This window comes from Chaetura pelagica, unplaced genomic scaffold (assembly GCF_000747805.2).
Source record: "Chaetura pelagica isolate M959 unplaced genomic scaffold, ChaPel_1.0 scaffold104, whole genome shotgun sequence".
Taxonomy (NCBI): Eukaryota; Metazoa; Chordata; class Aves; order Apodiformes; family Apodidae; genus Chaetura; species Chaetura pelagica.
Window position 1 is genome coordinate 3,252,346 of NW_009953786.1, and position 23,067 is coordinate 3,275,412.

General features: G+C 42.7%; 1 protein-coding gene across 1 annotated transcript in view; it reads right to left on the reverse strand.

Moving 5' to 3' along the window:
- Positions 1-23,067, reverse strand: part of BCL2 (B-cell CLL/lymphoma 2) — a 97,603-nt gene that overhangs the window by 58,609 nt on the left and 15,927 nt on the right. The gene's annotated exons all lie outside the window — the stretch shown is intronic.

Below are 23,067 nucleotides of genomic sequence, written 5' to 3' on the forward strand. Positions count from 1 at the left end.
AGCGTCTGGATTCAGTTACAGCTGCATTTACTCCCACACATCTGCTCCCTTATTGTTATAGTTACCTTTTCTCGGGGGATTTAAGCAACTACCTCAACGAAAAAAAATAAATAAAAAAGAATAAAATAACCCGACAAAAACCCCCTTCACCTTTAGGTCCATGACAACAAAGATCAAAACGCCTTTGGCATTTCTGCACCGTGACATAAATTATGATTTGAAGCTGTTTAAAAACTGCTTTTCTAATTTGAACACTGCCATTTGACTGCTGGGTTTCTAACACTGCCGTGCAGCAGGGCCAGTGCCCTTCCTCTCCGTGTAGCTGTACAGCTTTGGTGTGTAACACACAGCCTGCCTGGGAGTGGTGTTTCACTGAAAGGGACATTGGGCAAGGTATAGAGAATCTCCCTAGCAACGAGCATAGAAACAGAAAAATAAACTTTGGATGCACTGGGTTCAATTGATTACACAAGCTGCTGGGCTGGCTGTGTGATGGAAAGCAGTAGGATAGCCCTGAGTGGGGCTGAGTTCCCTGACAGAGGATGTCAGCAGGATTAAAGGTACCCAGAACATTGCAATGTGAGGTCCCAATTGTGTCAAAAATCTTGTTTCAATAGACTAATACAGTATGAGGTGAGATCCTTCCCTACTTCCCAATTATGCCTATGTGCAGAGCCTCCGTGAGGCTGTCAAGACTAGATCTTATCGTGGTCTCACTGCAAAGACGAATCCCACTCAGCTGCAGGCAGGGACAACGTTCTTGTTTATTTCAGTGCTAATGAGGGTGGGCACTAAATGCATATGGTGGCGAACCTCAATGTGGGAAGGCAGACGAGGATGCCAGGGCTGTCAGGGATGAAGCACTGCAGCAGCACATCTAAACATACACCCTGGAGAGGGGGGTTGGCTTGGGCAAAGCAGGGAGAAAGGAGGAACCACTAAGCTCCTGCAGTGACTACAACTGACATGGCTATGGTTCATTTTGGATTTCTCTGATTAGCTGGCTAAGGGCAGCTAGCATGTATTTGGGGTTGGAGTTTGAACTGATTCAAAGAGAGACAATGGCTGCATTTTCTATGCAGGAAAACATGAGCTAGGTCCCAGAAGCAGTCATTTTCCAAGAAGAGGGTTTAAAATGTTTCGAGTTTAAATATGGATGGACATGATTTCGAAGACCCAAACCAGCGTATCAAGAAACATGTCCATGGCATGGATAAAGGTACAGACAAGGGGAGGCAGAGTTTATCTGAACTATCTATGAATAATCCCACTAGTGAGCTAATATCACTGGGACCTGAAATGATGTGGACAGAAAGGGGTGCAGGCTGCAAGGCTGCCTGGCCCTGACCATCACGCTGACTGCCCTGGAAAGATGCTAGTTAGTCTCGATGGTAATGTGCATGTTATCCTTCCAACCATACAGTAGCAGCCCTATGTGAGACCTGTAAGTAAGGCGAAATGGCGTATTCCTCAGTTTGGAAATTAATTTAATTCCTGGAGTGCACTTACAGAGTAATGCCTGAGGCTTAAAAAGGCAAGATGGAGCTAGAGACAGCACATTAGTCTCTGGAGAGACACAACAGCTGTTTCACGTCCTGATGGGGGGGCAGGGTGGAAGACAGGTCTGCACCATCCACTTGAAATGATAATATGTTCCACTTACTTTCACATTGTATTGAAAAATCATATACCTGAATAAATATAGGGAATTTGCAACTTTGCAGAGATGTCTTAAGTCCAAATCCTGCAGTATACCTCTGAGGTGCAATGCTGATAGAAGCAGCAGCCTTCTCCTTCTACAGAGCATTACCAAGAAATACTGATTCTCTCTGAAGAAGAAAACCGATTAAAAGGGAAATTAAACTGCAGACTTAATTTCAATAGTAGTGCACCCAAGTCAGCTTGCAAATAAGCCTGTATCACCATCTAAATTAGGCATCAATGGAGAATTAATGGCGGCCTTAGGAATATTTTAAGCCTTAAGAAAAATGTAGATGAGTGAACCCCCTTCAAATATGAAAATACAATCAACCCTCTCAAAACTGAAGATGGTTAGGGGCTCATGGCAGGCAAATTTAATGTAATAAATATGTAAGGGTTTTTATCTCACTGAAGGAGCAGGGTTGGTCCCAGAGCTGAGATCCAAATGCTCCTAAACTTTGTGGAGGTCTACATTTACCTCCAGACATTGTTACTAGCCCATATATTTTTAATAAGCTATATCGAGCGCCTGCATTCAGATACCTTATCATACTGAGACACCTCAGATGCAAAGCTCTTCTCTAGATCCAAGTCTCGGTTTCCATAAGAAATCCACTGCCAAAAGCTTATAGTAAGTGCAACGGGTTTCTGTTTTGGCATCCTCATTTCTGCCTCCCTATGAGCAGTGGTTTGCACAGTACTGAATCAGAATATCTGTCTCCAGCTCAGCTTGAATCAGTCAGGTATAGTACAATGCAGCTGATAGCTTAGAGCGCATAATTATAGCATCCCTGAGCTGCTCAGGGGATGCTGGCACTGCCAAAGTGGGAAAGGCTAAAAGCATCATATTAAAATGTCATAAAACATTCATTTTGCATGATTAGAGAAACTGGTAATTAGCATTTTTCTTTTAGTGCTTGACTTTTTATTCCAGCTGCTCTAATCCAGTTTCTTTCTATGGCAATTATTGCCAGGAAAGCTGAATTTGGCATTCTTTTCATGTCCACTTTAAAACCTGCTCTGTAATCTGTCAGTTAGGCAGATCTCATGTGCAGTATTTGAAGATAAGCAAGGATTTTTTTTCCCCCCATAGTCAAATTATATTCACAGTAAGCTTCAATTGCTAAACACTGAATTGTAGGAATGTGTCCATACTCTATTAAACAAATCATATAAAAATATTTCTTCTCTGTTAGTCTAGATTTATCTTGCCAAGGCTGAAGCTCTGTGTAACAGCACTGACCCCAGGAGTGCATATGTCAAGCTGAATTAAGGAAAAGAAAAAAAAAAAGCAGAGCCGTATCTAAACTTCCTAAGAATAATAGGATGTTGATTAAATGGTTAGAAAGTTAAATAAACAAGTGATTTTTTTTTTTTTTTAACTGTCCTTTGAATGCCTCAGACTTTCACTCACTGTCTCTGAAGGTAAGGAGAAGAACTAGCTCATTGCTCAAGGGCATGCAGATTTCAGGAGGCAGAGCTCTGCCAAACCTCTCTGAGTGACATTGGGTAAGTCACTGAAGCCCGGGGTATTTTGACATCTCATTTCCATCAAACTAATTGAGTTGTTGTAGGAGTAAATAGAGAACAGAGCTTTGCAGCAGAAGGGCAGGCTAAGGTCTGCTTCAATGGGCAAGGCAAGCAGCCGCCTTGCTCTAGCAAGGAACCACTTAGTGGTGGGCTGGCCTCTTGGAGAGCAAACACCAGCACCATCCTGCTAGCAGCATGGCTAGAGAGCCTGGGTGGGGAAGCACTGAGAAACAAGCCATTGCAGGGCCTGGCTGTGCACTGTTCTTGCTAGTGGCATCAAGAGAAAGAGCCAAAAGCTAGAAGGTGTCCCCAAATCTGGTAGCTGCTTCTGACCATGAGAGGGTCATATGCTACTTGGTGCAGGCTGCGGTAGCGTTGCGATGTGTGGCGGGGAACCACCGACCTCAGGGGTTTTCACCTGGCTATCACTTTTGTCCGGGTTTAGGAGAGCTGTCCTGGCTCATGTTCTATAAACTGCCACCTTTTACTTTCCTCAGGGGTCAGCTGCAAAACCTATAAGATCTTAACCTACAGGAGAAAGATTTCCTTGGCACTTAAGCTACATTTTTGCTTTTTCAGTGGCATTCTGCCCCACCAAGCTCTTGCTGTCAGTCCTCATTACACCAGTCCTGCTTACCAAGACTCAGTCAGAGTGAGTCGAGAGGAGGGCCACAGAGATGACTAGAGGGCTGCAGCACCTCTCCTGTGAAGACAGGCTGAGAGAGTTGGACTTGTTCAGCCTGGAGAAGAGAAGGCTCCAGGGAGACCTTATAGGAGCCTTCCAGTACAGGAAAGCTGGGGAGGGACTTTTTACAAGGGCATGTAGTGATAGGACGAGGGGTAATGGTTTTAAGATGGAAGAGGGTAGATGTAGGCTAGACATTATGAAGAAATTACTTAGTGTGAGGCTGGTGAGACACCTAAACAGGTTGCCCAGGGGAGCTGCGGATGCCCCATCCCTGGAAGTGTTCAAGGCCAGGCTTGATGGGGCTTTAAGCAACCTGGTCTAGTGGGAGATGACTCTGCCCATGGCACAGGGGTTGGTACTCAGTGAGCTTTAAGGGCCTTTCCTTCCAATCCATTCTATGATTCTTTGGCTTTTTAGCACTCCCCCACTAACCTGCACTAACCTTCCCTCCTAAACCCTTGCAGAGCTATCAATCTCTTTCTGATAAAAAAGTGTTAATTTATCTAATTAAAGGAAAGCTGTACAGAAATTCAATGGCATTTCTTGGCTCATTAATAATTTCAGAGAGGTAAGCCCATTTTTCCTCTATTGATTTATGACTTGGCTTGTCATCTCACATTAAATATCATAAGTGGACATTAACTAGCTAAATAGAGATACTCGTATTTCCTTAAAATGATGCTTTAGATATTTCAAATTCCTATCACCTTTCTGCTGCCACATAATTAGAAAAGTAATTAATAAAAGCTCCTCTTCAATATGTTAATAAGAAACCTCAGTTTGTCCACAAATTGCCATGGAGCTCTTTAACATTAGAGACACTTAGAAAGTTGCTTGGATTAGTTTTACTTACTTACAAAATGATATCACCAGAATTTGAGGAAGAAAAACATGAAAATCAATACCAAGAAACATAAACATAAACAAGGAAGTTAATAAATTAAGCCACATTTGAAAAGTTCCTACTCCAATGAGTACATGATGTGCAGCCAAAAACCTATTTTTATACTACAGAAAGTATTTAAGTGAGCACATCTGCAATAAGTTGCTGTGGGAACATATACCAGGGATCTTGTTCACACGAAGCACACAGGTGAATTCATCTTTAGACAATGGACTTGAAGGCATTGCAAGCCACCCATGCCTTCTGCCCACCTTCCCTGTTACACAGAGCTTGGGAAAATTGATACAGCCTTGCCAGCACAGCCAAGCTCTCTGTATCTACAGCTATGGATCTTCCTATTGCCTCTGGTTTTGCTGAAAGGGACCTTGATTTCCAGCACATCAGTTTCGCCCCACTATTTCCTTGAAGCACGCAGGGACTTTTCCAAACTGAATCTCAAGCCTGGTGAACATACCCAAGCAAAGTGCCTGCCTTGCTCTCCTTTGCCACCCTCCTCTCCTCTTGGGAGCCCCCCAGCCTTCCCACATGTGACCTGGAACACCAGATCAATACAAAGGGCCCTCGTGTTGCTAACAGCTTCCCAGCAGCTGAAATTATTCCAGCAGAGCCGATAGCAACGCAATGCCTGGGGGAAACAGCACTTCCTGACAGATACCATCTCCTGTCTTCAGATACAACAGCAACGTCAGCAGTGCTCTTCGTTTATCTTAGCGAGTGATAAAATGAAGTGGCAAGGTAATGTTGGACCTCACAGGAGAAACCTGAAGAGCAAAACTTTCACAGTTGAGCAAAACCAGCTCTTTTTAGTCAACTCTTCTCGTCAGCTCACAGAAATGGTGAGCTCTGTAAATGTTTTCAATAGGCTGCAATTCCATTTTGTGCAATTATAAATATTTTAACATATGACATCAGTACAATATGTTTTCTTTGTGTTTAGATCTCTTTAATTAGGATGGGGCCCAAGTTCTCCTTGCTGCCTTTGGTACTTGGACTTGGCAACCAAATTTGTTTTGTCTCAACTTACTGTTCTTTCTTCCAGTGCAGAAGGAGCAACGCGCACTTCTTTTTTATTTATTGTTCTTGATAATTGGCTTCATTTTCAGTCAGAACTGATCTGATCATCATGGAAAAAGAAATAAAACACATAAAAAAACCATTAAGGGATATTTATCTCTGAGTTAGAAGGGTAGTGAAAATAACCAGAAGGATGAGATAAGTGGTAGTTCTAATCTAAAGGATAAAATCCCCACTTAAACATCTACAGACAATGATACAGCTTTCAAACGCAAGTATTTATGTCGTTTTATTTCTGGACTTTGTACTCAGTACCATAGTTAATTTATAGCAAGCAAAGGCATAATTTACAGGATTGCAATAAGCCAGGACCCCAATCCTGATATGAAGGAAGTCAATGACACGCCACCCGTTCCCCCTCCATCACACGGGCCGTAGCTGCACACTGGGGCACACCTGGACAATGTCACCAGCTCCAGCTGTAGGTACTGACCACAGCAGGGCCCCAGGTACCCATCGCCCCCCTCCCCTTGGGTGAAGACCATAAGAGGGTCCCACCCCACCCAGCTGCTCCAAACACCCCTGAATGTCCTCCCGGTGCCAAGTCCTGCTGCCCCACAGCCATGCTGGGAAAAGTCTGGAGCCAAAAGGAAATTCATCCCATGGCTGGAACCCTCATGCACCACTTAGTAACGTGGGAAGTGCCAGCGAAGGGTACTTTCCATAGCTTGTTTAATGTTTTCTGGTAATTGCTTAGGTGACAAGAGAGCCTAGAGGCTGGGCAGAGGGAGCCGCTTCACTGGGGTTTAGGCGAGCGATGCACGGTGGGTGGGAAATTTCTGTTTGGGTACATCCAGCTACCAGAATTAGTCTGCAACTTTTGCTTGCTTATTTGTGGTCATCGAAATTGCACTGCTACACTGCATTATTAGTCAAGGCAAATACTAAACCAACCAGATCACTGGAAGATGGAAGCAAGCTAGTTAGAGTGAAAGACTACAAATTAGCAAAGTACATGGAGTAAGAATGCAACTCCCTTTGTAAGCCAATACGGCAAGGACAACCGTTTTTTTCCCCCTGAGCAAACTAATAAGGAATGTTAAGCAGGGCTCCCTTTGCTCAAGAGGGAGAGGCTTTTTAAGTAGATTTAAATGTATTAACTAACATACCAAGATGCTTTATTAGAAATCCTCGCAATAGAATTACAGAGGCTGACAGTACATTTGAAGTGAAAAATTAAATCATAACTGGTGTGCCCCAGCTAATCCCATTCATTTCAACCAGTATGAGAGCAAAACTTGTTGTAGAAAGGGTAAGAACTGAATGAACAAGATGCTTGGGGACTTTCTGGTTCTTTCCTTGTTGTCTTCTAGGAGCACACAGAGGGAGTTTCATTCTGTGATTCATCCAACTGGCCAAAGATTGCACCTGTCTGATTTTCTATTCCTTGCCTGACTCTGGGCACATCAACTCATGGCCAGATCTGAAAAAGGCAATTATAGGCATTGAAGCAGGATACAGGCTCCACAGGTCTCTGTAAGACCCATGGCAAAACCCAGAGAGCCCAGGGTGGCACTGTGTAGCCCTGGTGCCAGGGGAACCTGCTGGGTCACCGCAACTTTACTTTTCAAAGCTGCCCAATCCAAGCAGGGGGGACCTATTACCTATGGAACCAAACCTGGTAGACCTTGCCTAGCCCATACACAGGACCAGCTTCTCCAACGTAACACAGCTGCTTCCTTTTCTCTAAACACGTAGCAGTAACCACCTCCTGGCTCGCAGTTAACCTAGGGAGAGGCTTTTCAGCCTGAAGGCTTTCAAGGTTTCCACCACCAAGGAAAGCAGCCTAACCATCTGCATGGGGGCTGTCCTCCCCAAAGGGAAAAAGAGCCCAAGTAGGGGAAAAAAAGGAGACGGCATGTTACAACCTCATAGGAACACCTAGAGCTAAATTCATTGCCTCGCACAAAGTACCTGGGAAATCAAAGCTTACAATGTATCCTCCTGGAGGAAGAATGACATCGCTGCGTATGTAGTACAAATATGTGCTGTGGGTCTCTCTGAATTAAAAAAAAACAACCCACATTTTATGTATTTTATTATACAGCATTAAATGCATGAATACAGCAAGTGAAAGTACTGAAGTAGCAACATGAGAAAGATGGATATTTATGTTTTAAATCTCCAACTGTTAAGCAACTTACATATTTTTTCTTTAAGGATAAAAATTGGCATACAAAAGAGAGAAAATGCTTGGAGGATAAAAATAGGGAGGAACAACATGATCCTCAGTTCAGATCTTCCTCGAAGTTTTGAAAGAAACCGTGAAGGCAAGCAAAGGCAAAGCTTCCAACGATACCCTAAGTTAGTAAAAGTCTTTAGGAGCACACGTCTTTGAAGTACCATGGGGAAGGCTCAATCCTATTACAGCCCTCCTGAGGAAGTGTTAATCTCCTAGACAAAGAAACCAAGACTCACTTTTTATGAACTCACATGTATTTTTGATTGCTTCTGGCTTGGTTTATTTGTTTCTTTAAGGCTCATCAAACCCAATTTTATTTTTTTTTTCTGAAACACTAAACCTACAGTTCAAGTCAAAGCCAAATGGAAGCTGCTTCGAAGCATCAGGCCACTTTCTTTTAGGAAGGGTAAATTTATGGGCCTATATTTAACCACTATTGATGAAATGCTGGCAGTGTGGAAATCAATAAAATAACCTCTTGCCAAAAGCAGCACTAGCATTTTATTCTTTATTTAGCAATTGCTGCCTACAGTAAAAAAACCCCAACAAAACAAAAAACATTTTTTGCAGGTTCATAAAAAAGTATGCAAGAAAAAAGGCAGAGTGCTATGAGATAAACAAATAAACAATACTGATAAAATGTAATCCTTTTATGCTGGAATTAAAAAGGACTCAAGGTTTATATTTCTGGTGCTTTAGACTACATTTATCATAAATAAGCCTAAGTTAGTAAAACATCGTGGCACAGTCTGTTGGGAAAAATTTATAAATCAGCCCCTTTATGAGGATTACTGTTATTACCTTAAGGGAGGGCATTCAAATCCAAACTCTGGGCTTTTTTTTGTCTTCCAGAGACAGATGAACTACTTTTGGTTGGGGATTATTTTTTTTTTTTAAGTATAAAAACCAATTACTGATCTTGACTGAAGCTGAGTTCCTTTTTTGATGTTCTGCAGCACGCTTCTGAGCAGCTTTTGCAAGCTATGACTGGTGTACAGCATTTGCAGTCCCTCCAACAAAAGAGAAAAGGTATTTGGAAACATATTACTACTAGAATAATAGCATGGACACAACTCACAGAATCTGTTCTTGCAGCGATGATGAAGAAAATTCCCAATATGAGCAAGGGGAAAATCACAGCAATTGATTTCTGATTTATTTAACCAGTTGGGGTTTTTTTTATGTTGAGGTGTCAATTCATCACATCAGATGCTTTTAGTCACCTCCACATTCTTGCAGAAAGGCTGGCAGGTCCCAAAGGCAAGCTGTCCCAGAGGGCAGCGTGCACCTTATGCAAACCCATACTCTGCTCAGGAGGCCTCTGAACTGTGTTTAAGGGATTCAAGGATATGTTGCATTTCTTTTTCCTTTGCAATGATCAGGGATGCATCATTTACTGTGTTCACCCATGTTCTTGTTGACCAGGGAATTGGCTGCCTGTGGTTTGCCTGCTGTTTCCTCCTGGGCCCAGCCTTGCAACTTGCCTGCAGTTGAACAAGAAGTGTTGTGTGCAGCCAACCCATGGAGAAGGGGCAAGATTTACAACCTGTAAGCAGGCTCCACCTGGCATCCAAGACCAGGATCAAGACTTAAGATGCAGCAAATGCATTTGTTGTGCTGTCAACACTGTTCTGCTTGTGCACTGCAAGCTGCTCAGCTCAGATGTTAAGTGGGGAAAAAACGCACTATGGAATCAAGTTATTACATTAATTTGATTTTGTTAGACAGCAAAGGAGAATAAAACAGATACATATCTGAGAGCAGCTTCAGATCTAAACAAGGAGCATATCCCATTCTGGACAGCCTGACGCACTGTGTATGGCACAACATGTAGTTCTCGTCTTTTTGTTTGTTGTTTCCAGTTTAGGTTTTACCCAATTATATATCTATTGTGTGACGGGCCTGGCATGAGAGATCCCATTTACAGGAAATATTTCTGAGATCACAGGCCCTGCAGGCTAAATGCAAACACTGGAGCAGATGGTAACTGATCCAGTAGAGCTGTACCTAGGGGTGCTGGAAGGGGGAAAAGACTTGGAAAGTAAAGCCGCTAACAGAACAACATCGCATTATTAAAAACTACAACCAAATCAGCCCAGTGAGCAGCCAGGGACCTCATTAGGAATGTCTCTGACCACTGCTGCCGACCTGCTTGTGGCCAGGGGCTAATGGTGACAGGGAGGATGGCAACAGAGGGTGCCTGGTTATCAAATGACTTCCTACCTGCCTGAGAGGAGAGCACAAGGAGTGTCTTGCCTGTCGAATAATCACTGTCGGATAGCAGCAAAACTCTCAAGAGGAAAAAAAACGAGAGCCAAATGTCAACCCTCCCCTTAACACAGTCGTTCCCAGGCTTTCCCTTTGGCACAGCCGGAGGATGTTGAGACTAGCCCTGCGAGACCAGCTCCCTCCCCTTCCTAACAATACGGCGTCTGTGCCCGGCCCGGGGCTGCTGATGCTCCTATTCAAGCGGGTGCTCTCTAATCTGCAGCACATCTTGTGTTTACAGCAGCCCGGGCTGAGGCCAGGTCGGCACTAGGAATAGCTGAGCAGCGTAACTGCGGCACCTCCATCACCGTTTATCCTGGGGGAGGGTGGGGGTTAAGGAAGGAAGCTTGCATCGATACACTCTCTAGCACTTTCTTGCAGCAAAAAATCCACCCTTTTGATGATAAAACTGCATTTATGCTGGGGTTATAGGAGTGTCGTGGTGAGAAATCACAGCCTTAGTGAACGGTGCTGTAGCAGGAAAGCAATTCAACCACAGATCTGCAAAAGCAGGTAACTCTGCCTCCCTGTATACTTAAGTAGCATCTATCACAGTGAATTTCTGACCCTGATACTACAACAGAATCTAGGCATAATGACGGTAACTTTGCTTTTAAACACATGAGGGGGAAGGTCAGGGAGACTGGATGATAAAAGTGAGATTCCAGACCAGTAAATGAGAACAGCTGACCAAAGCCCTTGAGAAACACTGACTCATTCACAATCAGTGTTTTAAAGGTTGGTAAAAGTTACATCACTTCATAAGGCAGAGTGCAAAATATCAGCTTAAGTTACTCTACCTATTTTATTTGCTGGAGAGGGACTAATTATGTCCACTTACCTACATGAATTGAACTGTCTTGTTGTTACTACATAAGGTTTCATTAAACTAAAGGTGGTCCCTCCACTATGGCTATGTATTTCTGACCCTCTTGTCCTACCCCCCTTGGGCTCTGTAGTGGCTTCTTGCTCATTTGAAGACTTACTCTGCCAACCCTTAGCCTTCTGCACTCTTCTGCAGACCAAACAAGCAGCGTTTGCTCTGGTTCTGCTTCTGGGCAATGCTCCCCAGGCCACAGAGGAGTCCTCTGGGCTCCCTCTCAGATTCATTGACTGCCTTTTTCTGTGAAGCAGGGAACAGCATCCAGACGAGACTTCACCATCACAGGGTCTCTGTATAAAGGTTTCTTCACAACATCTTGCCTCTCACTCCCCTCATTTGACTTTTTCAACCTTTGGAATGCAAAAATAAGCCTTGATTTACATGAGCAGTCCAGTTTTACCAGGATCCTCTAACGTAAACCCCCTTGCTGCTAGAGAGCCCTGTTTAAATCAAGAGGCCTTCACATGGGTGAAGATGTCTTAAAGAAAGATTGGGATGTAACTCTGTCACAATTATTATGATTTGGTAACATTTAGCAGCTGTGTTTTTTTGCTGTAGACATCAGTTTTATAGCTGAAACTGTTCCTTTAATTTTTTTTGCAAGAATGTTTCACTATTTTTTTTTTGTCATTGTTGTTTCCTGGACTCCTAAATATAGCCAAGTGGAATAACTAGCACCTCTGTAAACTGTTGGTTAAATGCCATGCTGAGTTTCATTTTGCACTTTGGAAGGCCATTTAAAACATATCAGACTTGCAGAGCTCAAAATTTAGGAAATTATTTACATTCTGGGAATAACTTATAACCATTTCCTCAGGCTTTTCTGCCTTTAATACATGTTAATGCTATTCCCACCAAATAAAAGTGTGGCCTGAAAAATACCAGGTGTCAAAATAAATGGCACTTCAAAGTTTAAAAAACACAATTGAGAAATGAAAAACTGGAAAGGTTGCTCTGCTGTCACAAGGTGTTTTGTCACTGGGATGTTAAACAGCAAGTGAACAGCTTTGGGCTTCAAGGGAAATTTCAGGCAAAGCCAGAGAGGCAAAGCAAACTCAGTGGCAGCAAATTAAGCCACTGCTGCACAGAGTTCATTAATGTCATTATTTAGTATAAATGCACACTATTTGAAAACTATAAAAAATACATCATGGAATTGAGTGTCATATTTCTGCCTGAAGAGGAAGTAAGATGTCCATCTGTCTAGCATTTTAATGCCACAAGGCGTAAGATGGTGAATGGCACAGCCATTGGAGACAAGGCATGAATCCCTCATTTCATTCTGAAATTAAAAAAAACCCAGACATAGCAGAAAGTTGAGGCATGATGATCAGTATAGGAAAAAAAGGTAAGGTGATCCAGAATCCTCTGATACATCCCTTGACTCCAAAACAATTTGAAAGAATGGAAACTCTGAAGTCCCTTTGAAAATAAGACTGCCTGACCCACAGAGAGTAGAACTTGCTTATTTGTTCAATTTTCAGTCAATGTTTCAAAGGAATTATCATCCCCATTTTGCAGCAACTATGCTGTTTGCCTAAGGTCAAAGAGTGAATTAACATTAAACTATCGTGGTTCCCATTCCTGTGGTCAACCAGCTAGCATCTGACTAGGTCACCCCAGTACATTTAATTTAAAAAGAATGTTGAATCTAACACTCTGCCTAAAAATTGATTGGACCTTCAATAAGAAGTCATGTGAAAGTGAGAGAGGGAACAGCAAACAAGGACGCTTCCTAAGTCTCAGTAACTTGCAAACCCAAAGAGACAAAGAGCAAAGTACTATGCTGAAATATCAGCATTTGCTGAAAAAAAAAATACAAAAAAAAGAAAAAGCCACATGAATACTCTTGTCTTTTTGTGCACAAATGCAGCTGCAGGATCTGACCATTGCTGCGGCCCAGGGCCAGAGGCAGCAGCTTTTGGGAGGCCCAGCAGCTGATTTCTGATAGCTCCAGCAGTCCTTGGCATCTGCAAAGGCATTACAGCCTGGGCAAAAGGAAGGTATAATGAAAATTAGGTAGAATGAATACCACTCAAAATTACTTCTTCTGTTTTTCAGCTTTAAAAGAGGAGATGGGCTACAGAACCTGTCTGGACTTACACATGAAGAGAGTCTCTTTCATAAACACCAACTGGCCTGTGCTGGAGGGAGACTGGATAGGTTTTAAATTATGAACTGCATTCCTCTTCCAAGTGCCGACAAAATCCACAGCACCAAAACAATGAAGATCTTTGCTAATTTTTTGTATTTGCTGAAAGGGCTGGACCTTCTCAGAAGAAGAGAAACACATGTTTTTGCAAGGCCCAGCTATCGCTTCTGCTGCCATTGGCAAGCCAGCAAATAACTGCCTGCTCAAACCAAACTGCAGCACCTCACATAGGAGCACGTGTACCCCACGGATATTTAATATTCCGAAACCAACTCTGATCTCTGAATTAGTACTTTGTAGCAGTAGGAAACTTACAAAGATTTTTCTGAAAATTTATCTTCAACATCATTTGTTGACAATTCCAAACATCAAGTAGCCTCCTCCACCTGTTTGGTTATTTAAACAAAGCTTGTTCAGTTTGCCTGCCAAGCTAAATGTTTCTGAAGTCACCAGACAACCACTAAACATCAACTGTGAAGACAGGTCTTCAGAAGCCCCAAACCAAGCCCTGCAGCACATCCACAGAGCTCACTGAAAGATAAGAGCTTGGCTTTATGTGGGATTACTGAAGAAGAGCTATTTTTAAACTCTTCCATAGGTTGCGACTCCTGCCCTGCAGTGAGAGTGTTTTGTTCCTCTTTAGACAAAACCAATGCTGCACTACACTAAAGACTGTGCAGGAGCAATGCAGCCTCTTTCAAAAAAAAAGATGACTGGTTCACAGATTTGTTCAGGAACAGCTACTCCTCCATACCTGTTTCTGAATAACGCAAGTAGAGAAATCCTGGAAAAAAACTGTGCCATCAGAAATGTCAAACTATGGACTAGTGAAATATGCTTGCCACCTACATGCAGGTCATTGGGTACCAAGTACAAACAGTGGTGGTTAATTAACTGTTCTGGATGAGCTGTAAGAAAAGTTTTTAGGAAATCAGAACAGTAGTAATCATAAAACCTCAGAGATCAAAAGTGTAAATATGAATTATCAAATTATTGAAAAGGTTAAAATATATTAGCAAAGAGGAGTCTCTGATGGCATAATCACCATGGGTTTTCCAAAGGGTTTCCGTGGGGCTTTCCCCCTGGTATCACCTTGCAGCTTAGATACAACCAAATCACTGGCCTTTCACTCTGTGAAGACATGATCCCTCATGAACATGCCTTTTCACACACAAAATTGTATTCTCACATGGAAAACAAGCTATTTATTTTGCATAGAAGTTCAGTCTTTTTGTATGAAAGTTAACATGCAAACAAGTATCTGAAAACTAGTTTCATGTTTTCTACATTTCATATTAAAAGTTCATTGCACGAGGAATAGCAAGAAGACATCCCGAATGGCTAAGTACAATTCTTATATTTTAGTGCAATACTTTCTTTTCCTACTCTTGCCTCTCTGAAGATCCTTCTAAATTCAGCAGTTAGCCACATAACCACTTGCCTTCAAAACATCCCACAGAGGTTTGTGAATGTGTAATAAATGCATAAGACATACCACCCACGGGGTTGCACTCCAATCAAAGGTATGATAATCACGTACTAAAAGCAACCTTTCTTAATGGGAGGGAAGCAGTGAAAAATAACATATTAATGCCTCTGTGCAATATGGTCTCTGCCCATGAAAACCCAGCAAGGCTCAATAGCTGCATGGGGAGGATGTGGAATGCCTTTCCTCACGTCCTCTTCCCCTGGCTCGTGCACCTTTAAAAGGTCTCATCATCACACCTCTACAGCTCTGTTGTTAATTTCACCAACCAGTTTTACCAAGACTCTCCTCCAAACTCCCACACAGCTGAAGTATCCAGCTTGTACCCACGTTCTTTGCACTAGCATGGAAGAAAGCTCGAGAGCCACTGCTACACCCACAGCTGTTTTCCACGAATCTGAAGAACACAATCAGCCTAAATGTTTCTTTGAAGATAGATCATCCTTTTCCTGTGGCCTGATTTAGACTCAACATTAAAAACATGTAAAACTAAATATGGAAGATCACTCATAATTTAACTTGCAAAATACAGAATCAATTTTTCATGAAACAACATAAAATTCTACTTTTTTTTTTTTTTTTTTTTTTTTCCCCTCATACAGAAGGTTTCCTACCTCAAATGGAGAAGACTGTAGCAATGGCCTATTCATTTGTGAACTCCAGCACTTCTGACCTGTAGCAAGTAGGACACAACCCAAGGTGAAAAAAGATGGCTTCAGATGTGGCTCAAAGTGTATCAAGGTCAAGCAAGAGTCTGCTGGGACTGGGATCACACTGGCAAGGATGGCAGACCTCCTGAGACAAAAGCAGTTCATGACAGAAGAGCAGACAGGTAATAGCAGGAGGCCAAGAACCATTGGCCTTTCGCTGCAAAAGAGCAGCTGTTGGCTGTCAGGATTAGCCGCTAGAATAACGCTGCTTACTGCCAGCGAGTAAGCAGTTTCAGAGCATGCTTAGTAGAGGCAATGCTACACTAGCAACACACACAGTTTTGAAAGGTGAAACATCTTCCATTTAGCAGGAGAAACTGAACTTGCAATGTACTCAATAACCAGTTTGGCTCCGACCTCAGGGCCCGAGTGGTGTCCAGCTGATGATACGACCTGCACACAAAGACCAGCATGCAAGGAGCTAGTAAAATGCCCCCAAACAAGAAGTGTTAAGGGGTCCTTGCAAAACCCAGGAACTGTGCTACCCATTCTTCAGCACCATCTACTGGTACCGTACCTAGCATCAAACTACTTATCTGCCTGCAGACCATGGCCAGCTGTCACTTGTCCATTCCTCCAAGAAAACCATGGACCCCATGAGGTCGAGGGTCCCTCTGTCACTGACAACAGACTTTCCCACATGGTGGATACACCCCTATGACAATTCTGAGACTTACCAAATCCTTCTACTGCTGAGACACCCAGAGCTTAGACTTGAACCGGTTCATATGATACCACGGGCCGGGATTAAGGCTATTCCTGCTCAAGAAACTAGATGATATATTCCCATGACCAAGGTGTTTCTGACCGTACCTGTAGTATTGACCTACAAATATCCTTGGATCTGCTGACCACAGAGTGCTATCTGACAAGTGCTATCTTTCTTTCTCATCATGTCTCTACCACCTTTGGGCTTCAGTCACATCTAAGAGGCACCATCACGCTCAATTTACTTGGATGATGATGCTAAACTCATTCAAGAGTGGTTTCAAGAGGACAAGAGACAAAGGGCAAGGCATAGCAGCATCCCCAAGGGTGGTACACATGATAACCACAGGCAAACATGCTAGCTTTGCACGGGAAAAGTGCAGACCACCCGGGCTGAGCCTCCCCAAAATGGAAAGTTGTGCCACCACGCAAGTTCTGAGCAGCACTTGCAAAACCAGCCCCCAGCAAGTAACAGAAACGCAGGTAGCAGCTGACTAAGCTGCCTCTGGAAAGCAAAGTGGTTGAATGAAAAGCCCTCATTATCAGAAAGAGGCTTTCTGGGGCTATGTGGACAGCTCTAGAGACGGGAGTCAGTACAATGCACAGGGTCTCAGCTCTGCTTCAGTGTCCTCATGTTCTGTTGTTTCACTACTTTAGCTGAATATTGGGAAAGTGTTGACAAGGATTTCAAAGGGAAATTTCAAGTCTAAACACATTGTTGAATCCAGGCCCTCGGTAGTTGTTTTGTTGCACAAGAGAAAGGCGGGAAAACATGAAATAAAACACCCACTGCAAGCACTTTCCCAGGGCACAGGCACAACCACCCAGAGGGCGGAAGCCCAGCTGGTCCTGTGCCCTGCCCACCCACTGACTCGCTCCCACCACCTCCCCCTCCACCAGCTTCCAAATGTCAGGCCACCAAATTAGACAGAACCATTTCATTTGCTTATATGGTGACTGCAGGGGAGCTGCTCAGCACCTCCTCCCTCCTGCAGCGAGCACCCTGCCCCAGCTGCTCCTGCCCCTGCCAGCCCAGCACCATTTCTCAGGGATGCTGCCAGCCTACTTCATAGTAGATGAAAATCACTGATGGAAAAAAAAAATATCAGAACTGGGATTTTTCAGCTTGTTTTGGAAAGACGTGGTGTATGTAAAGACAAAAAAAAAAAAAATAAATCTTTCTTATTGCATACAAAAGCACTTTTGAAGATTCAGAACAAACAAAATTTACCCAAATGGAGGGTAAAGGAGATGTGCAATAGGGATGATAACTATGAACATTTCATTTTAAGCCTAATTTTCAGGTCTCAACATGGAATTTAAATATACAATACATGTAGGCAAACATGAATTTCACCCTCTGTTACCCATGTTTGTTTTTTTCCTGTTTGGCTCAGTCACTTAAAGGAACAACTTTCCCCTTGAACTCTAATAATTTTTGAATGCATTATTAAAAGCCTGACTTTACAAGCAGATTTCCTTTTATACATAACAGCACACAAATAAAAGAGGAAACTGATTAAACAGGGAACATGACAGTATTCACTTGACAGCATACTTTGTAAAAAGCAAATTGGGCATGTGTGGTGCACGTGCACTCAGCTGCAGGTGAGGAAGGGTGGTTTATTTCTTCAGTGTTCCTTCTCGTTTAGCATAACCCTGTGCTGTTCCAGAACCTTTAATTTTAACATACCCAGCTAAGTATGAAAATTCCTTAAAAGTTGGTAGTGCTTCTTTAGAGAGATAAAATATTTTTGCTTGTATTTGTATTTATTACTAACATATATTTTGAAGTAATGGAACTTGAGTTCTTTAATGTTTTGCATTTCATCTAAAAAAAAAATTCTAGTAACTCTGGAATATATAACTTCTTTCTGCTTGTTACAAACAGACTTTAGATTATATTAATAATAAAATACCAAGGGATACTGCCAGCTCTCTTTTGAAAAGTCATGGCAATAAGATGTCCGTGTTTTGCAACTTCATGTACTCATTCAAGAGTGAGAAAAGATTTCTTTTGAAGCAAACTATAGAATGAAGTACCTTGAAGTGATTTAAAAGGTCCAAAATAGCTAAATACGCCTATTCCTTTTGTGAAAACAATCATGTTTAAAACAGCAAGTACGTAGCATGAATAGGAACAGTCTTCCCTTAACTCCAGGTGTTAAAACAAAGCTTCTCTCAGGGTGGGTGGGCACACTGGACTAAACATGGCTTTCATGTCCAGCCACTGCACAGGCTGAGGCTTCTGTTGATGACAGGAGACCCAGAGCCATCTGCACCCATGAACTTTGCAGCACTTCTCACCTGTGTTACCTTTGCACCAAAGACTTTGCATTCAAAGAATAATTTAATCCAAAACGTATAAGTCAGAGTTCCCTTAGCTCTGTGCTTCCTCTGCAACACATTTTTTTCAGATCCTTTCTGTCCATTTCTGTGGAGGACATACATGTTCAATAACTTACACATTTGCCCATATTAACTATTCATTAGCTACCCATACAAATCTCATTTTAAAAAAAACAACAAAACAAAACAACAAACAGATAAATGAGGAACATGAACATACTAGCCAGCTTGCTTTCCAAAAATTACGAATCCATGCAAGAACATGATGACAAGGTGATTTTCAATTAAAATAATGGCAGCATAAACCAGTATCATTCAAGCCTAGGAAATTACTCCTGTGATATTAAGATCACAAAGCACTAAGGCTGACTTTTTGGGTAAAAATGAGACTGTGAATCTCAGTCTAGGTGGCTACCCAGAATGATATCAGTTATCTCTGCAAAACTCTCCTGCTCTTTGGAGGAGCAGCACAAGCCTCCTCATCACCTGATGCCAGCTGAGTCTCACTGGGAGAAGCATGGTGCTGCTGGTGCCTTGCCCTGACCCTCAGCACTGGGGTGAGTTCTGCCCACAGAACTGGAGGGGACACGCTGCCAAGTGATACACCCGATACCCACCAGCCAGATCATGTACCCAGTTCCTGGCTAACAGCACAGAGCAGACGGGATGTATCCTCTCCAGACTGTGATCCTGCAACCTCGAGTGACGCTGACGTCCAAGGACTGTTTGCCAAGATACTGACTGCTGCACTGGGCCCTGGGGTCATACATCAAATGTTCACATGCACTGACAGATGTTTATGTTGGTCATCCTGATTTAACTCCCATTACATCATTTACCAAGCTACTGATGTTATCATAAACGATTAAACAAGTCGGCAAAGGAGACTCGAATACAAATTTGATTCCCTCGTGGTATGAGGGCATTACTCTCCAGACTGAATCTTGCTCTTAAATCAAATTGAACAACTGCACAGATTATTTAATTCACTTGAATTCTGTATGAAAAAGAACCTTTTTTTTTTTTTTTTCCAGAAGACTGATTTCATTCATTGCTTAACAATTGCAGGATGAATGAAAGGTATTAAAAGGTAACAGGAGGGTCAGAACTGAATCACAAATTATTGGTATAAAACTAAAAACAGTTTTGTCCTTTAATTAAGGAGCCATTTAGCCTGGGATTAATTTCAGCTACCTTAATTCCTGAATGTCTACTGCATTATTTAGTGCTTCCAGTCACTTCTGGTTTAAGTCTGGATTATTTTAACATACTGAAAATAACTGAAAGTTTCAAGGGAACAAAATTAATAAGCAGAGGAAGTCCTCAATCTAATGTGTACATAACTTGCTTGCTGCCTGCCACTGAAATACAGTCTTACGATTAAATAAAAAGGGTTAAATTTAAACTCTATGACTGCCTCCCTGCTTGTTTGGTTGTCATTAAGTGTGGGGAGGGAATAGGAAACACTTCACACATCTTGTTTTCCGCTTCTAATATATTTTTGAGTTTTCTAGTGCAGGCTTTGCTTGTATGTGTAATCACTGTGGAATGGCTACTATACCCTTGCTACACTGCATAATACTTTCCCTTCCTCCTTCTGTAGGATTCCTCATGAAAATAAGCACTTTGTGTTTTTGGCCCTAAGGACAGAACATAATGTACTGTCTCTAGGAAAAAAAAAATAATAATAAAAAAAATTCCACTACTTAAATAAAACCCAACACATGAAGTACTACTGTATTTCTTTTACACACATGACCTCATAGATAGATGTGTGCATCCGCACACAAACAAATGCATTCAATTTTCAATTCAGCTATTTATAGAACTCTATAATTTTTCCTGGCTCAAGTTTTAGTTAAGCCTTCCCCGATGGGGTTCAGTTCACATGGTTTCACAGCCCTTGCGTCAAGTTCATATCCACGGAACATCCCTTCCCTGTCCCTGCCTCCTCCTAGAATCCCATTTAACATTCTGCCGATGAAGTTGGCTAGTTGCTTTACTGAACTCACCACAAAAAGGAGTGGGGTTTTTTCCTTCCCAGGGAGCTGCATATGTTTTGTCAGTTTTTCTTGCCCTTTCCTAGTGGCAAAGCTCATGGATGCAGTTGTGTCTGTCTACAACCACTCTTTTTTTGCTGATGTAACATTCAATGCATATAGAATTGTAGAATGGTTTAGGTTGGAAAGGACCTTAAAGATCACTGAGTTCCAACCCCTCTGCCATGGGCAGGGAGGGACAGACCAGGTTGCTCAGAGCCCCATCCAACTTGGCCTTGAACACTTCCAGGGATGGGGCATCCACAACCTCCCTGGGTAATCTGTTTCAATGTCTCACCAACATCATACTAAAGAATTTATTCCTAATGTCTAATCTACATCTACTCTCTTCCAGTTCAAACCCATTCCCCCTTGTCCTATCACTACACACCTTTGTAAAAAGCCCCTCCCAGCTTTTCTGTAGGCCCCCTTCAAGTACTAGAAGGCCGATATGAAGTCTCCCTGGAGCCTCCTGCAAACTGAATAGCCCCAACTCTCTCGGTCTCTCTTCATAGAAGAGAGCACAGGAGAGAATCCACCTGTAGAGGGTCTTGACAGAGAGTTGCATAAAGGTCTTCCAGCCATGCTGTTGCTCCTTTAAGTAGGAGCAATTCAAGTTTTGGGAACATTTGAGAATCATGGAGCCTTCAAGACAAGCCAGCAGCAGTTCTGGTGGACGGGCATCCACCTGATGCTGTTTGCTTGCTCCACTTCCAGTGAGATGTGCAGCAAAACCTGAGTGCTCACAGACTTCAAGGCAGGGAAAACTATCTTGCCCTGGAGTCAGTCTACTCTTTGGTTCTCTCATATTTCAGCAATCTGGCTTGTCCCAGGATGAAGGGCACCCCTGGCTGATCTAGGACAGTTGGGTCTGATGGTACTTCACCTTCTCCCATCCACTTTCCAGCTCTCCAGGCTGGGAGGGAAGGCTGAACCCAGCAAGCTCCTGTTGCATGCACACCCACTGAGAGCTAAAGGCAGGTAAGCTTTGCTCTCTTCTGGTAAGAAATCATCTCCCTGCCATGTCAAGGTACAGTGCTGGAGCACACAGGCACACAACAACACAGGGGCACACAACAACAAGGGAGAAACAACTAATTGCCCCCTCTCTCCACGTTACAGAGCTCGGCTGAATTGGGCCAGAGGCATACAGCCTGCATAAAGAACACAGAGGTAGAGCTCAGAAAGTAAAAAGCTATTAAAGCGAAACCCATGAGGCAGATAACAGCTTGCTGCCAGACATTTCAAAATTTAAGTGTTGATTGTTCAGAATTTACGTCTAGATTTTTCTTAAGAATGCAATTTCCTGGCACATGGTACAAGTCGCTCTAGACCTGCATGTCAGCACAGCAGGCATCCTGTTGCAAAGGTTATTATGGAACCATTGAATGTTTTCATGCCAAATTTGTCCAAATTAAGCCAAGGGGAATGGAAATACTTTCCCTGGATAGGTGGTGGTTGCATTAGGTGGGTTTGTTTATAAGGAGAATAAAAGTTACAGCTAAATATAAAAGCAGATATATCATAATATTGTCTGAGAACTTGAATAACATGTCATTCAGCCTGCATACTGTGGAAAGAACACGAAGGTCAAGTCTAAAATAAGATCAGTGACTGTTTGACAATACAAACATGTAGGAGGTAGAATAGGAGAATTTTCCACATTTTTTTTAAATGACATTTTTCTTTCAAAAAGTATTCTTGCCTACCTTGCTATAGGTCTGATGCAAAACCCTATTGAACTCTGTACGAAGCCTACTGCTGAGTTCGGCATGTTTTTGATCAACCCCCTGGCAAACCTGCATTAGTCATTTGTGCCAACTGTTTACTTTTTGCATTATGCTCAGTTGGGAAAATGAAAGAAGGCTGCTGTGTTGCATGTTTTGTTTTTAGGGAGTTTCACTTTCTGCTTCAGCCCTCTCTCACCCTGCTTCCCTGGAAGTCAGGGACTTCAGCAAGGCTATTGCTACCTCTTGAAGGCGAGCACATCTGGGTTCACTGCACTGAGAGCCAGCAGAATTCCTGGAAAGGTCAAAAAGAGGATGGGGGGGGAGGGAGGAAAAGAAAAATAAAAAGAAAGAAAAACCTAGTTACAGCCACCTACCTGTAAAAGGTGTTCCAAAAGGAGCATTGCAAATACCCTAATCCCCATCCCCAACAGCCCCACTGACAAAATCCTGTGATTTTGAAGCAAAGGCGGAGGCAGAAACTAGTCCAAGGCCAATGTCTGAAGGCCATGCCCTTCTTTGCTTGAGCTATGGCAGACAGTCCATGCAGTTTATTGAGCTAATGCTAAAACAATTATTGCCCTCACATCCGTGGCAGGATTCTCAAGGTTTCCAGGAGGAAGGGTGTGGAGGCAGAGGAGGGAGATATGAGGGTAAAGTATCTCC